The following is a 17572-nucleotide window of genomic DNA, read 5'->3' on the forward strand; positions in this document are numbered from 1 at the left end:
AAACTTTGAGAAGGTTGTCAAGCAGTTTCTACCTCAGTGGTGAAGTGCTGTATAAGAGAAATTTTGACATGGTTTTGCTCAGATGCGTGGATAGACACGAAGCAAACCTGTTGATGACTGAGGTCCATGAGGGTTCATTTGGTACTCATTCCAATGGACATGCTATGGCTAGAAAGATGTTGAGAGCAGGCTACTATTGGCTGACAATGGAGTCTGACTGCTGCAAATATGTGAAGAAATGCCACAAGTGTCAGATTTATGCGGATAAGATTCATATTCCTCTGACACTTCTGAATGTGATTTCATCACCATGGCCTTTCTCTATGTGGGGAATTGACATGATCGGCATGATTGAACCGAAAGCGTCCAATGGACACAGGTTTATTCTCGTAGCAATTGATTACTTCAACAAATGGGTTGAAGCCGCTTCGTATGCGAATGTGACCAGACAGGTGGTTGTGAAGTTTATCAAGAACCAGCTGATTTGCCGTTATGGTGTGCCAGATAAGATCATTACTGATAATGGATCTAATCTGAATAATAAGATGATGGATGAGTTGTGCGCTGAATTCAAGATTGCACACCATAATTCCTCTCCCTACAGACCCAAGATGAATGGGGCTGTTGAAGCTGCTAATAAGAATATCAAGAAGATTATCCAGAAGATGACAGTTACGTACAAAGATTGGCATGAGATGTTGCCATTTGCTTTGCATGGATATCGTACATCTGTCTGCACTTCAACAGGGGCAACCCCTTTTTCTCTTGTTTACGACATGGAAGCTGTTCTCCCAGTAGAGGTGGAGATCCCATCAATGAGAGTCTTGATGGAAGCCAAGTTGACTGATGCTGAATGGATTCAAAGTCATTATGACCAGTTGAATCTGATTGAAGAGAAGCGATTAACTGCCATGTGCCATGGTCAGTTATATCAGCAGAGAATGAAGAAAGCATTCGATAAGAAGGTCAAGCCTTGTGTGTTCCGAGAAGGTGACCTCGTGCTCAAGAAAGTCTTGTCTTTCGTGCCCGATTCTAGGGGCAAGTGGACTCCAAACTACGAGGGTCCATATGTTGTTAAGAGAGCCTTTTCAGGCGGAGCTCTGATGCTTACAACAATGGATGGGGAGGATTTCACTCGTCCTGTGAATTCAGATGCAGTCAAGAAATACTTTGCCTAAAAAGAAAAAAAGGTATATGCGAATGAAAAATAGAATGGCTCGCTAAGTTGAAAACTCGAAAGGGCGGCTTAGGCAAAAATGAGCGTCTCGGTGGAGAACCTTCAAGGGTGATCCAGGCAAAAATTAGAGACTTGAAAAAAGAATACATTTGCATCCCGCTAGATTGAGTACCTCACCTTGGGGCAATCTAGGCAAAAAATTAGGGATTTGGCAAGTAACTGCATCCTGACAAGACTTTCTTCCGCATCGTCTTTTCGTCAGGGATTCACGATTCGTCGTCGACTGAAGCTTCGCATACATCAAGATTCAAATTGGTAGAGAAAGGATCATTATGTTCAATGTAGCCCTCTTCCAATATATATCACTGATTTCAAATTTGTACAGATCTATGGGGTCCTGCCATTTGCAGACTACCATTCCATCAAATCAATTTGAGCTTTTTATCCAATTATTTGCATTCTTATTTGTTTCAGTTCAACAAATGTTTTGCATGTTTTAATTGATAAAATGTCATTGTTTTAAACAAATACATTTTTCAAATTTTTGTTTTAAACAAAGTGTACATTCACAATGACAAAAGGATACTCAGGAATGTCTCAGTGCTCTCCCGAGGGTGGTATGATTCCCAACAGGTAAGACATTAGTTCATATTCCTAGCATTTGGTTGTATCCTCTTTCTCCCGCTTTGTTGTTGGGATTGTTCCATAAGCAGCGTTGTTGTTGGGGTTGTTCCCCAAGCAGAGATGTTGTTGAAGACTCAGTTTCTTCTCCAGCAGTAATCTCCCCAGCATGGGTGTTCTCCTTGTGGTAGATTCAGTGGTTGGTGGGTTGATATCCCGGTACTTTACCGCTTTCCCCAGCATTGTCGCAAGCAGAGCTGTTGGTGGGGTTGTTCCCCAGTATAGTCGCAAGCAGAGATGTTGTTGAAGACTTCGCGTTCTTCTCCAGTAGTAGTCTCTCCCCAGTGCAGTCGCCAGCGGAGTTGTTGTGTCTCTCCTCAGCATGGTTGCTTTCCATTTTTCCCAGCTTAGTCTGCAGAATGGTTGTTGTGGCAGTTTCTGCCTGTTGAAAGCTATCTCAATCCCCAGTAGGGTAGGTTGGTGGCTCTAGCATCCCAAAGATTGGAGTGATTTCCTGATTACTTTTGATCCCCGAGTAGAGTGGCTTGTTGCAGAATCTACTTGTTTGGTGCTTCCTCCCTCATTGGTTTGTTCTCCGAAAGGATAGCTGACAGCTTTCCCGAGTAGAGTTGCTTGTGCAGTTAGATTCTACTCGGATGTTTCTCCTGCAGTGGGTTGTTCCCCGGAGTTGTTTGGAGTTGCTTTTGCAGCAGTTCTTGGTTGAGCCATGAACTCTTGTTTCTCAGTTGATGCTGGGATCCCCTGCAGATATCCTCAGGATTCTCCTGATCCCCTGCAGTACCCGCAGATCTTTGCTTTACAGCATGTGGATCTCTAGCAGATTGGCTTTCCAGTTGGTTCCCCTGGAAGTATAGTACCGGGCGTTTGATTCCTGGGCCTGTTTGTGTTAGATATGTCTGTTTTGTCAGCATTCATCAAACACAAATCACGCATATTCATGCATATTCATAAAACATTCAGATATTCATGTTGCATTTTTTGCCATATATCTCTTGCTATGGGTCTTGTAGATCTTTTTATAGATCTTCCCAAGCAGATGTTGGGTGGTTAATCTCTCCATATAGAGTCAGCCCATAAACAGAAAGTGTCTGTCTTTCCTTCTGCAGTTCCCCACTGAGATATGTCCTCGTGGATGACGGCTTCTTCCGTTTCCTCCCAACACATATATTGGGATGGATTTTCCTATTGAGTTATATCCTCATAGGACGTGTTTTGATTCAGTCTGTCATTTCGGATCAATCCCGAATCGGCGTTGTGTCAGCTGTTTCTTGTGCTTCCCTGTGGAAGAAATGAATGGTTTGCCCAGTAACCGGCATCAATTCATTTATCCCCAGCGGAGTTCTGTTGGGCCTCTACCCGGTAACCGGTAGTGGTAAGTCCTATGTTCTTGCTTCTTGGCGGAATTTGTGGTTATATACCTTTTATTCCTCGAGCAAGAGTTGTTGGTCTTCTACCCAGTATTCGGTAGATGTAAACCCTAATTTGTGTTTACTCCCACCAGAGTATGGCTACTACCCCGTATTCGGTAGTCGTAAGTCCTATCTCTTTTCCCCTAGCAGAGGTAACCATTGTGGTCCGTTCTGGTTGATGGTGGATGTTCTGTTGTTGTGGTTTTATCTCCAACAGAGTTTGCGTTTCCCTGTGGAATAAGTTGAATAAGTGCTCAATATTTGGTCTTCATTCACCCTATCCCCAATGGAGTTTGTGGTCTTCTACCCCGTATTCGATAGTTATAAATCCCATGTTGTTTTGTTCTCCCCGGCGGAGTTTGTGCCTTATGGTACGGGTGGATAATTGCCGGATGCTAGCAATTTATCCTCAGCAGGTTGTCTTCTGGATCATTGCCGTATGCTCGCAATGTTATCCCTTTTGAAGTTGCCGGTGGGTCTTTTCACCGATTGCTAGTGATTTGTTCCCCGGATCATTGATTGTTTATCAATGTATCCCCAGCCAGTCCCTGTGGATAATTGTCGGATGCTTGCAATTCATCCTCAGCGGATCGTCTTTCATTTACCCGTTTGCTTGGTAATGATAGTTGCTCCCCTTGATTGGTCATCTTTATATACCTATTTTGGTATCCCGATGCCTTTCTTTTCGGTCGATTTATCCTTTGTTAACCCAGTAACCGGTTGTGGATAATCTACCATGCGAGTGTGTTATCCACGTTCTGACGGTAATGGATAATATATCTCATGCGCTCTTCAGTTGAAGCCTTTTGTGTTTCCCTAGTCGAGTAAGACTCGTTATTCCCTTTGCGGAGTCGAATATTTGTTGTTTCGGATAATTGCCGGATGCTTACAATTTATCCCTTTGAGTTGTCTTTCGTTTACCCGGATGCTTGGTATCGATTGTCTCTCTTTTTGGTTGGTCACCTATTATATACTTCGGTATCTCTGGTGTCTTTTCCTTTTCGAGTATATTATTCACGGTCTGCCGGTAATGAATAATATATCTCTTTCACTCTTTGGGTGGAATCCTTTGTTGATCTTCCCCAATAAAGTAAGATTCGTATTCTTTGTAGAATCGAATACCCATCCTTTAACCTGTTTGTGTTTTGGATGATGAGTGTTTTGGCATATATACCAATTCACGTTTTCGGTAGATCACCGATTATATACCCAGTAACCGGTATCCTTGGTGTTTCTTACCATGCGAGTGTATTATCTACGGTCCACCGGTAATAGATGATATATCTCATGCGAGTATTCTATCCACGTTCTGACGGTAATGGATATTGTATCTCATGCACTCTTTGGGTTTGTGTCCCCAGTTGAGTAAGATTCGTTTTCCTGTTGTGGATTCGAATGTCCATCATGTAAGTCGATTTGCTTTTTCAAGCCCTCCTTTCGGATGATGAGTGTTTTGGCATATATACCAATTCACGTCTTTGGTAGGTCACCTATTATGTACTCCGGTATCTCTGGTGTCTCTTCCTTTTCGAGTATATTATTCACGGTCTGCCGGTAATGAATAATATGTCTCATGCACTCTTGGATCAATCTTTTGATTGTTTTCTCCGCAGAGTAAGATTCATATTCCTTGTGGAATCGAATATCCATCCTATAAACAAGTCTGCTTTTCTAGCTTTCTTTAGGATGATGAGTGTCTTGGCATATATACCAATTCACGTTTCGGTCGGTCGCCTATTATATACCTCGGTATCCTTGGTGTTTCCTTCCTTTCTGCTCCCTATCATGACCTTGGTCCCTTGTGGAGTCAGATTTTCCTGAGTTTATGTACCTTTTTCAGGTCTTTCTCAGATGTTTGGTCGATTGATATCTATCACCCTTATACCGGTCTTAGATATTCATTCTTCCTGAGGTTGTTACTCACTAACCGGTAACATCTCATCCTTTGGCTTCCCCTGGAAAGTCTTTTCTAGATTTCCTCGGCGGAGTGGTGTTTCTATTTGTGTTGCTGTATTGGTGTTCTCCCCGGTACACGCATTTCGCGAGTCAGCTTGAGTCTTTCCAACGGGAGTGTTTTCCTTTGGGATTGCTTCTTTCCCCGGCTTGAGTCCTTTACTTCCCCAGTGAGGTCTCCAGTCTGATTTCTGTTATCCTAATCAGAGTCGTGTCTTGCACGTTGTGTCAGTTTTGTTTTCCCAACTCGAAATCGTGTCCTGCTCACGCATTCTTTTTCTTTATTATCCCCAATAAGAGTCCGCAAGAGTCTTGTTAGAGTCTCTGCTCCTGGTGAGTGTATTACTCCGATGGATCGTCTATTCTTCTGTGTGAATCATATTCCCCACAGAGTTTGTGTCTTTTTGTACGCATACATTTGCATCATGAGGTCTCTTAGGGACCAAAGTTTGTCTCATTACTGTTATTTAAGCCCATTCTATCGCGTCGAGATGAAGATTTCTAAACTTCACTTCTCCGGCTAGAATGACCTTAAATAGGGGCATCTGTAAGACCCCAATTTTGTCCCTAAGATCCCTCATGGCATCATATCATATCATTCATTTGCCTCAAGGATCATTGTGCACCTTTGCTTCCCTCCTAGTGAGTGGGTATCTTGTGAGTGTGATTCTTGATCACCAAGCATGTATTGCATTTGTATATCATTGCTTTTCATTTGTTTACTAACCAAAAGTACAAAAATAGTGTCAGCTAACCTTGTTACTTGCAGATGAAGCAAACTAGGTCAAAACAGTCAAATCATCCATTGAGCAATGGATGGTGGCCATTCTTGAAGAATTTGGGCACCATGATCATTCATAAGAGATTCATATGAGTTGTGACATCATTTGGAATCAAGATCGCAAGAGAAAGAGGCTTGAAATTCATTAAAGCATGGCTCAGTCAACCAAAACCCTAGCAAAGTCAACTGTGGTCAACTGTGCATTTAATCAGTGATTTAATGGTGGGAAATGGTTTGAGAGGTCTCATTCATGTCCATAAAAGCCTCATATAACATGTCAAACATCATCATTGAGGAATTGGAGGTCAGACAAAAAGTTTCCCAAAATAGCAAGGACCTGTAATTTTCAACTGCCAAAAATGGAAAGTTCTTCTCCTCAAATTTACATGTCCAAGCAAGCTTCAAATCAAAATTTGTCCAACATGAAAGTTGAAGATCTTGCTCTTGCCTTTCCAAAAAGTCCAAGAACACTCATTTCTCATTTATGGTTGACAAGTTATGATCAAATCATCTTCAAGAATTTTGGAATTTCAAAGTGGCATAACTTTCGAACCATTTGGCCAAATTGGGTGATTCTTTTTTTAGCAAATCCCATTTGACATGCTTTATCATAATGCATCATTACATTTCATCAAAAATCATTACATCAAAAGGTCATTTTTCAAGTGAACCATTTAAATTTTGGTGGGAAAAATAGTCAATTTGAAAAATACACATGATTTTCACTCAAACCACTTCCAATAGCTTCTAAACAGAAAATTGGATTTGCTTCAAAAGATATTTCACTGTTCCATTGGTTCTAATTGAAAGAGGGCATTTTGGCCAATTTAGCATAAAACTCCATTTTCATTAATCACTTTGATTTGGCCTAATCATGTTTAGCAATTGGATTAAGAGGAGTATATATTCTTAATTGTAACTGAATTCTGATTGAACACAATCACAATTTTAGATCTAACAGAAAATTCATCAAAATTCTCTCAAAATTTTCCAAACTTTCTCACTTGGCTCTTCAAAATTCTTCATTCTTTGTACTCTCTCTCGTGTTGATCTTCACTTGCAGGTGCTATTGAACAACTGTTGAAGAAGAATTGTAGAAGAACTTGGCTAAATCGTGGTTGTTGCATCTTGAGCTTGCACATGGCAGTTGAAGATCCAGGCTAATCCAAGAGGTTTCGAGCTGAATTATTGATTCCATACATCTTCCTCATCATCACAGGCTATCTGTTTTACACTTTCAAGGCTTGAAGAGCACGATAACAGGATCTGCATCTCCAAGAGGTATGAATTCGAACCTTCCAATTCTTGAAATTAGCATGTGCCTTTGATAGATCTGGTTACGTAGATCATTCTGCAACTTGAATCGCGTGAATCCATTAGGTTTTGAGCAAGTTATGCTAGTTTGAAATCTTGATGACAAAACTTCTTTTGATCGAATCTCTTGCCATGCGTAGAATTAGGACAAATCAAGGTTATATTGTTGATCTATGTTGAACGCTGATTCGATCCATATATGGTTTATGCATTTCTGTAACTTTTTGTTCATGATGATGATGAATGTGCAAGAACACGATGAAGCTTGTTTGATTTTCGTTCCCAGGCATGCTTAGATCCGTTTTCCTGTGATTTGCATGCGCTCCGCTGTTTTTCCGCCATGTGACCAATTACGTGCTGCCACCTCACTTAATGAAACGCAACGTTTCATTAAGTGAGCGTCTTAATTATGAAAATACCATTGCGCCATTTATTTCATTTTATTTTCTTAAATGTTTATTTCATTTCATGATTAAACTTCAAAAAATCATAAATAATTCATGGAGCATCCAAATTGGTTGGGAATTTTTGCATTCATCTCCATTTTTCATCTAGTTTTTTATAGGCATGATAACACAAGTTGTGCACGGTTGATTTTTTATTTTGTCTAATGTCTTTGATCATGTATCCTTTTTGCATAGGTTTTGCCATTTCATTCATGAAATCTTGATGCTTGCTCCAAAATGCTTGAAATTTTATATGCATGATCTTGATTCATTCCTGGTCATTTTGGTATATGTTTTGCTATTTTTGAGTTTCTGGATTGAGAGATATGATGTGATCTTCATGAGTGTGACAATGTATGTCACACTATGTTTTGTCCAACTTCTTGAATTTTGTTTCCATACTTGTGCTATACCAATTGCTCTGGATTTTTGCATGCTAATACTTCTGAATGTCTAGTTTGCTTGTGATTTTTCCTGGATTTTTTGAAGGCATTTTCAATTTGTTTGATATTTGTCTTTGCTATTTGGTCATTTGTGAACTCTTTTTGAGTGTTGATCAAGTTTCATGTTCTGTTTTAAATGTTTTCTCCTCCTTTGACCCTAGGCTTTGGCCTAAGGGTTCACTTCTCACATTTGAGTTTGATTTTCAGGTTTAAGAAGCAATTGCTTTAAGGAGAATAAATCAAGTTGATTGATTTTGGTTTAGTTGATGGTGATGAACTAACTTGGTTTGTTTTGTAGGATGCTAACTCATTTGCTTTGAGTTTGTGCTTTGCACATGTGATTGATTGTGTTGACTGTTGGTTCATATCTTGTCTGTTTTGACTTTGTGACTTGAATACTGATTATATTTGATTGATTTCAGGTACCATAGTTGCTTTAGTTCATCTTGAACTTGCTTGCTTTTCTTTGCTTAAGCATTGAGGTAGAATCTCTTGTCTCCATGTAGTCTGGAAGACCTGGCTTGTTACTTAGCCAGGCACCTGTCTGAAGTCCTCCTTAAGAGGCAATGTATGTGATTGTTTAACTTTGTCCCCAAGCAGGAAAAGACCTCATATGAGGCAATTGGTAGACAAAAGAGATATGTAGCCTATCTCCTACTATTCTGTGAGTCACTCACCTTGCTCACACCACATGTGTTGACGCATAGTGAGTAAAAACCCAAGATCTATCGAGTCTTCAACTTGTGGAGAGAGTTCCATCTTTCTGAACTCCCACACCTTCTGATATTCAATGCTCTCCCTGACTAGGGATAAGAGTGATGAGGCACACCCCTCATATCCTTTCATCTGCTTCACCTTGGCTCTCAATGTCAAGGTTAAGAGCACCATTTACCCTATTCCAGTTGACTTTTAAGTCTAACCCTTTGATTGAGCCTAATTGTTTTGTTATAGTGGGTGCTAAATGACTTTGTTTGATTGATTGCTTGTTGCATTTGTACATGTTTACTTGCTTGCCTTTGTGCACTTATCATCATAAATTGTTCATCATTGCATATCTTGGTGATCCATGTTTGGTTTACCCATTGAGGACAACTGTAAGTCCACTCATTGGCCATTGTCCCTATGATTTGGAAGGGATAGAGTGTAAGACCATTTCATTTTGGTCACTCATGTCCATTGCTTAGTGCATTATTTGTTTGTTGTATGTGAGAATGCAATTGTAAGACCATGTTGTTTGCATTTGTACTCCCATGATCATCCTTTGGAGGTTGGTATAAGTCCAGACAGATTGGCATCCGACATCCATGTTTTGTTTTACCTTAGGAGATTGGTGTAAATCCATTTATTGGTATCCGATATCCGTTTTTGCTTTTGTGAGATTGGTATAAGTCCATTGATGGCATCCGGTATCATTGTTGTGTTTTAGGAGATTGGTGTAAACCCATTTATTGGTATCCGGTATCCGCTTTGGTTTGTGAGATTGGTATAAGTCCATTGATGGCATCCGGTATCACCCTGCTTTTATTTGCTTACTTGCATTGTGGCCTATTCCTAAGGACACACTTGAATCATCTTCTATATGATCTCAAGAGGTGAACCTTTCTAAGAAGTTTTACATTCCATTATCCATACCCTCTTTGTCCTAAGCCTTTTCACACATTGCTTTCAAAAACTTTGACTTGTTGTGCAAACATCTTCATGTCCTTTCAAATTAGAAACCTGGACCCTAAGTCCTTGACTTTTCAAACTTCCATTTCATAACACTTCTTTGAATCAATCTTAATCATACCTTGACCATATTTTGTGAATAATCATAATCAATTAACTTCACCCATTCAATTGTTTTGGCTTTGTCCATTGTTAATATGTTTTCATACATTAGCCGTAGGTTTCAATTACCATAGTGGTTGATGTAAATCTTACCTTATCCTTAGTGAGTTGATTGTAAGTCTTCCATACTTATTATAGGGTTAACACCTCACTAGTATGTTGAAGCCGTCCTCGCATGGTGGGTTGTTGATTCGGGTTGAGTTTTCTCCCATTGGTAATGAAAAGCCTTAGTGCTTGTGTTTTAAAATGAACTCACTAATTTTTGGAAATCTTTTAGCCGAACTACGGCGTTTTGATCCTTACCTTTGATGGAAGGTACGTAGGCAACGGGTTCATCCGTTCAAACACAAAAATAACTAACTTGTACATTCTTTTCTCATCATCCCATTCATGTTTGCACAATATGTCAAAAACAAATAAACATTTCCATACAACAAGTGTGAAAAGGGCTCCCTAGGAGTACCTAGGACGTGATGGGTGCCTAACACCTTCCCATTGCGTAATTTACCTCTTACCCAGATTCTCTGATCTTTTATTGGTTTTCTACGTGTAAAACTTCTTAGGTTTTTTGTTCGCTTTTTAACCAGTCCTTAGGATAAATAAAAGTGCGGTGGCGACTTGATTCATTGTATACTTTGCTTATGGTTTAATCAATAAATCATATAGCGACGAATACACTGCTACAGTTATTTTAGAGAAATCTTTAATAAATCGTCGGTAAAAACCATCATGTCCTAGGAAGCTTCGTACTTCTGTCACAGTTTTCGGAGGTTGAAGGTTTTCGATTACTTCTATTTTGGCTTTGTCTACTTCAATTCCTCTATTTGATATGATGTGTCCTAAAACAATTCCTTCTTGTACCATAAAGTGACATTTTTCCCAATTAAGTACTAGGTTTACTTTTACACATCGTTCTAGAACTCTTTCTAAGTTTTCAAGACATTCTTCGAAACTTTGTCCGCATACGGAAAAGTCATCCATAAAGACTTCCAAAATGTTTTCAAGAAAATCGGTGAATATTGCCATCATGCACCTTTGGAAGGTTGTAGGAGTATTGCACAAGCCAAACGGCATTCGTCGATAAGCGAAGGTACCAAAAGGACATGTGAACGTTGTCTTTTCTTGGTCATCAGGATGAATTGGTATTTGAAAGAAGCCTGAGTAGCCGTCCAGATAACAGAAATGAGAATGTTTTGCTAATCGTTCTAACATCTGGTCTATGAATGGCAAAGGAAAATGATCTTTTCGGGTTGCTTTGTTTAGTTTCCTATAGTCAATGCACATTCTCCATCCCGATTCGATTCGTTTGGTTATAGTTTCACCTTTTTCATTTTCGATAATGATTATACCTCCTTTCTTCGGTACTACGTGTACAGGACTAACCCATTCGCTATCGGATATAGGATATATGATACCTGCCTCTAATAACTTTGTTACTTCCTTTTTCACTACCTCACTCAGGATCGGGTTTAGTCTCCTCTGATGTTCCCTAGAAGTTTTACAGTCTTCTTCTAGCATAATACGGTGCATACAAATAGAAGGACTTATCCCTTTAAGATCGGTGATGTTGTATCCTAATGCGGTTGGATATTTTCTTAAGATATGTAGGAGTTTTTCGGTTTCGAGTTTTCCTAGGTCTGCATTAACTATCACTGGTCGTTCAAGTTCTAAGTCTAGGAATTCATATCTCAGATTTTTGGGAAGTGTTTTCAGGTCGAGGTTTGGTTTCTTGAGGCATTGCGTAGGATCTGGTGTTATTGCTAAACAATGATTCAGTCAGTCTTCTACACGATAGTCAGACAATTTGTCATTTTCTAATTCTGTTTCTTTTATGCATTCGTCTATGATATCCATGAAGTAACATGTGTCATCTATTGCAGGTGCTTTCAAAAATTGGGAAAGAATGAACTCAATTTTCTCTTCTCCTACTTCGAAAGTGAGTCGTCCTCGTTTTACGTCTATGATAGCACCGGCGGTTGCTAAGAATGGTCTTCCCAATATAATGGGGGTAACTTCATCTTCTCTTATGTCCATAATTATAAAATCGGTTGGGATGTAGAATTGACCTATGCGCACAGGAACGTTTTCAAGAATTCCTACGGGATATCTAACGGAATGATCTGCTAATTGTACAGACATTTTAGTTGGTCTTAATTCTTCCATTTCCAGTTTCTTGCATATGGATAAAGGCATAACACTAATACCGGCTCCTAAATCGCATAGAGCTTTGTCTATGACGAATTTTCCTATGTGACAGGGTATAGAGAAACTACCAGGATCTTTAAGTTTAGGAGGCATATTCTGGATTATAGCGCTGCACTCAGTAGTGAGTGTAACGGTTTCGCTATCTTCAAGTTTCCTTTTATTAGAAAGAATTTCTTTTAAGAACTTAGAATATGAGGGCATCTGTGTAATAGCTTCTGTAAACGGAATGGTGACGTTTAATTGTTTCAGTAGGTCAACAAATTTTTTAAATTGGCCCGAGTCTTTGGTTTTAATAAGCCTTTGAGGATAAGGGATAGGTGGTTTATAAGGCGGTGGAGGTATATAAGGTTCTTTCTTTTCTACGGTTTCCTTATTACTCTCATCCTTTTCCTTAGGTTTATTTTCTTCCTCAGTTGACTTTTTAGAGTTTTGGTTTTCAATCCTTGGATCAGGTGGTCCTTCTACCTCTGTTCCACTTCTTAATATAATTGCATGAGCGTGGCTTTTCGGGTTAGGTTGGGGCTATCCAGGAAATGTACCAGTAGGGGCAGCAGTAGGCGCTTGTTGTTGAGCTACCTGTGATATTTGTGTTTCCAGCATTTTATTATGGGTAGCCAGGGCATCTACTTTACTTGCTAGTTGTTTAATCTGTTCGCTAGTGTGTACATTCTTGTTTAAGAAATCTTTATTGGTTTGCTGTTGAGAAGCTATGAAGTTCTCCATCATGATTTCCAAGTTGGATTTCCTAGGAACGTTATTGTTAGGTGTAGATGGGGTCGGCTTTTGATATCCAGGAGGTATAGCTGGGGCTTGACTGGGAGCTTGTCCTGGTGCGTATAAAGCATTATTACTCTTATATGAGAAATTAGGATGGTTCTTCCAGTTTGAGTTATAGGTATGCGAGTAGGGATTTCCCTGAGCATAGTTCACTTGCTCTGCTTGGATTCCTGTTAGGAGTTGACAATCTGTAGGGGTGTGGCCTTGGATTCCACAGACTTCGCAATTTTGAGTTACGGCAACCACGGTGGCTGGAGGTGATACGTTTAGATTTTCAATTTTCTGGGCAAGAGCATCCAATTTTGCATTAACATGATCAAGGCTACTTATCTCGTACATGCCACTTTTCATTTGAGGTTTTTCTACCATTGTTCGGTCGCTTCCCCACTGATAATGGTTTTGGGCCATGCTTTCAATAAGCTGATAAGCATCGGCCTAAGGTTTATCCATAAGCGCACCACCTGCGGCGACGTCGATTGTTAACCTTGTGTTGTACAAGAGACCATTATAGAAGGTATGAATTACTAACCAGTCTTCTAAACCATGGTGTGGACAAAGTCTCGTCATGTCTTTGTATCTTTCCCAAGCTTCGAAAAGAGACTCATTATCTTTCTGTTTAAATCCATTTATTTGGGCTCTCAACATAGCTGTTTTGCTTGGAGGAAAATATCGGGAAAGAAAGACTTTCTTCAACTCATTCCATGTGGTGACTGAGTTGGAAGGAAGAGACTGAAGCCATCTTCTAGCTTTATCTCTTAACGAGAAAGGAAAGAGACGAAGTCGAATTTCCTTTGAAGTGACACCATTAGATTTAACAGTATCGGCGTATTGGACAAATACGGATAAATGAAGGTTTGGATCCTCGGTAGGATTTCCAGAGAATTGATTCTGTTGCACTGCTTGTAACAGCGAAGGCTTAAGTTCGAAGTTGTTTGCTTCGATTGCGGGTGGAGCAATACTCGAATGCGGCTCATCTTGCGATGGAGCGACGTAATCTCGAAGAGCACGAGCTGGTTCTGCCATCTCGGGTATCGGCGAAGGAAGAAGATTTTTGAGATCAGGAATTTCGATTGGAGGGAGATTGTTTGCAGCACGATACTCTCGAATTCGTTGTAAGACTCGGAGATATCGTTCAACGTCGTTGATTCGTAAGTAGTACGGTTCGCCTTGTGAGCGAGTGTGTGGCATACAAATCAACGAAAGACAAAAGGAAAAATAAAAATTGCCTTAGTCTCTACAGCGTAACAGAAGAGTTACAATATCGACTAAATAAAAGTCTCCGGCAACGGCGCCAAAAACTTGATCGCGACTTTATAAGTCTATTGGGGTATTAACTGCAAGTGCATAGTCTAATCGCGTAGTAATAAAAGATATTGATCCCACAGGGACTTATGAATCGATATACCGTTTTCTAAGGTTACTTCGTAAAGCTAAGGCGGATGATATTTTGTTGATTAAGGGAAAAAAATAAAACTAAAATAAGATCTAGATTAAATATCAAATAAGCGGATATCGGTATGTAGTTCGTCGTAATTAGGGAATCAAATCTTCGTTGGTTTCGTAGTTTTAAAATAAATCTTTTCAGTAGACACTATTAATTTAAAAGCCTTTTCTCAAACTCTCGCTCTGTTGAATAGACTATGACTTTATATTAACGTGCGCTGTCACTAATTAGTTAAGTCCAAAATCACTTTTTGAAAACAATAGAATCTATAGAAACTCTTTTTAAGAAAATACTAACCATTTAAACACCCTTGTCTCAAACTCTCACTCTGTTGACTTAGATTATATAATTAAACTTAAATGCTTAACTCTCGTCCTCATATTTAACCTTTAAAAATACTTTTTGAAAATGATTAGAATTTAATTAACTCTAAAAATTTCTTTCGCCCTGATTTAAAATTAATGTCCAATTTACACTGTCCAATTTACACTGTCCAGTTAAAAGCTCAAACTTTCGTTCTATTGACTTTAACTTCTTTATGTCTTTTACTCTCGTACAAAAACTTTGGTGTTAATTCTATAAATTGAGACCATAAAAAGAGTGATTGTATTTTTAAATAAATTTAAACCAACTTAGTTTTGGTTCCTTCATTCCGCTTACTTTACATACCGATATCTAAGTTTATTTAGCCAGACATGCTAAATAAGCCTAAACAATAATTATGCTTACATACAGCCATATCAGACAGACAGTATAAATAAATAACAGTGCAGAGCATATATAAATTAAAACAATAAATTAAAGAACCTGTAAAATTAATAGAAATCTTGATTGTTCTCTAACTTCGATGTTTAAACACTCCACCACAAGCCGGTTGGATTTGTTCTTCACAATCTTCGATCAGACAGTAAAATAAAGGCGAAGGAATAAAATACTATGATCTAACGTAAGGTTAAACCCAGTAAAAATTACACAATAGTTTCCGGTGTAGAAACTATTGTGAGAAAATTAATTGAATGCTTGAAAGATTGACTGGAAAAGAAAAGAAATAAAAATTGCTAGGAAAGTAAAGTGCTGGAAAAAAATTAAAAAGGCAGTAAAATAAATGCAGTGCCGAAAACTAGAAAATTGAGAGAGACCGAGAGAGCTGCAGGGTTGGATCCTTGGCTCTATTTATATTACTCCAATTTGTAACCGTTTCCCACAAATTCCTTCAGTAAGTAACCTTCACGCTTCAACGAGTCAAACGGAAGAATAGGCTCAACGTGCCTCTGTTGCGCGTCAAAAGCCAAAAATATAGGAGTGGAGTGTGACGTTCGTCACACCATGTGTTACGCTCGTAACACAAGGTAGCAGGGCGTGACGCTCGTCACACCATGCGTGGCGCTCGTTACAGCTTCAGCGCTTAGGCAATTTTGGGCTGGGCTTTAGTGGAATTGTTTCTCATACTTTTTGCACCCCCTTTTCTTTGTTTTTCACGTATGCTTCAAATAATGTTGCCTGAAATAAATAGAAGGAAAATACCAAGTAATATCGAATAAAATGAAATAAATCGAATCAAATAATAATACAATTTAATTAAATCGAGTCCAAAAATGTGATATTATTTCATGTTATCAGCTGTTAAAAGCAGGTATTATCTACCCAATATCTGATAGTCAATGGGTCAGCCCAGTACATGTCGTACCTAAGAAGGGAGGAGTCACAGTTGTTAATAATGAAAAAGGAGAATCTATAGCACAAAGAATGGTTACTGGAAGTAGAATGTGCATTTATTAAAGAAAATTAAACAAAGCCACTTGGAAGGATCATTTTCCTTTACCGTTTATCAATCAAATGCTTGAACGATTGGCTAAGCATTCTCACTTCTGCTACTTAGACGGTTATTCAGGATTTTTCCAAATTCCTATGCATCCTGACGACCAAGAGAAAACGACCTTCAAATGTCCCTATGGTACATTCGCCTACCGAAGAATGTCGTTCGGACTATGTAACGCTCCCACAACATTCCAAAGATGCATGATGTCGATTTTCACTAATTTTATTGATGACATCATGGAAGTCTTCATGGACTATTTCTCTGTATGCGGACTGAGCTTTGAAGGATGTTTATCGAATCTTGAAATGGTACATAAAAGATGTGTAAAAGTGAACCTCGTGCTAAACTGGGAAAAATGCCATTTCATGGTATGACAAGGGATCGTACTTGGACACATAGTATCCGATAAGGGGATTGAAGCCGACAAGGTTAAAATAGAAGTTATAGAAAACCTTCAACATCCGAAAACCATAAGAGAAATACGAAGTTGTTAGGACATGCCGGTTTCTACCGGTGATTCATTAAAGATTTCTCAAAAATCACCAAACCACCGACTGGCTTATTGATGAAAGACGCCGAATTCATTAAAGATGACAAATGCCTAGCGGCGTTTGAACAACTGAAAACAACTCTTATCATCGCACCTATCGTGCAACCGCCCGATTAGAGATTACCTTTTGAAATCATGTGAGACGCTAGTGACTATGTTGTAGGCGCAGTCTTAGGACAAAGAAGGGATAAGAAGCTTCATGCAATATACTACGCAAGTAGAACCCTAGACCCTGCACAGATGAACTACACCACCACAGAAAAGGAACTTTTAGTCGTAGTGTTCGCTCTGGATAAATTTCGTTCCTACCTAGTAGGAGCAAAGATAAATATCTATACCGACCATGCTGCAATTAGGTACCTGTTAAATAAAAAGGACGCCAAACCAAGACTCCTAAGGTGAATCTTACTACTACAACAGTTTGACCTAGAAATCAAAGATAAGAGGGGCACTGAAAACGTCGTGGTCGATCACTTGTCAAGAATGGAAGGTATTGAACTTGAACGAGTTCCTATAAACGATGATTTCCCTTACGAACGACTCATAGCCCAACTGGAAAGCAATACAGCTAAATGTGCATTAACCTATAAGGATATCGAAACAAACGAGGTAGTGGAAGCAATTTACACTAAAACCACACTGCCATGGTATGCTGACTTCGTCAACTACTTAGCAGCTGGGGTGCTTCCACCAGACTTGACTTACTAACAAAAGAAAAAATTCTTCCACGATCTTAAACATTACTATTGTGATGAGCCTCTGTTTTTCAAGAGATGCGCCGA

The 17572-nt window shown here is 39.2% G+C and overlaps 1 non-coding gene across 1 annotated transcript; it reads left to right on the forward strand.

Moving 5' to 3' along the window:
• Positions 1-13515: 13515 nt before the first annotated feature.
• On the forward strand, positions 13516-13622 carry LOC127088715 (small nucleolar RNA R71). Its single transcript, XR_007790539.1, has one exon. It is a non-coding gene; the product is annotated as a small nucleolar RNA R71 (small nucleolar RNA).
• Positions 13623-17572: the final 3950 nt, after the last annotated feature.

This window comes from Lathyrus oleraceus, chromosome 5 (assembly GCF_024323335.1).
Source record: "Lathyrus oleraceus cultivar Zhongwan6 chromosome 5, CAAS_Psat_ZW6_1.0, whole genome shotgun sequence".
Classification (NCBI taxonomy): domain Eukaryota; kingdom Viridiplantae; phylum Streptophyta; class Magnoliopsida; order Fabales; family Fabaceae; genus Lathyrus; species Lathyrus oleraceus.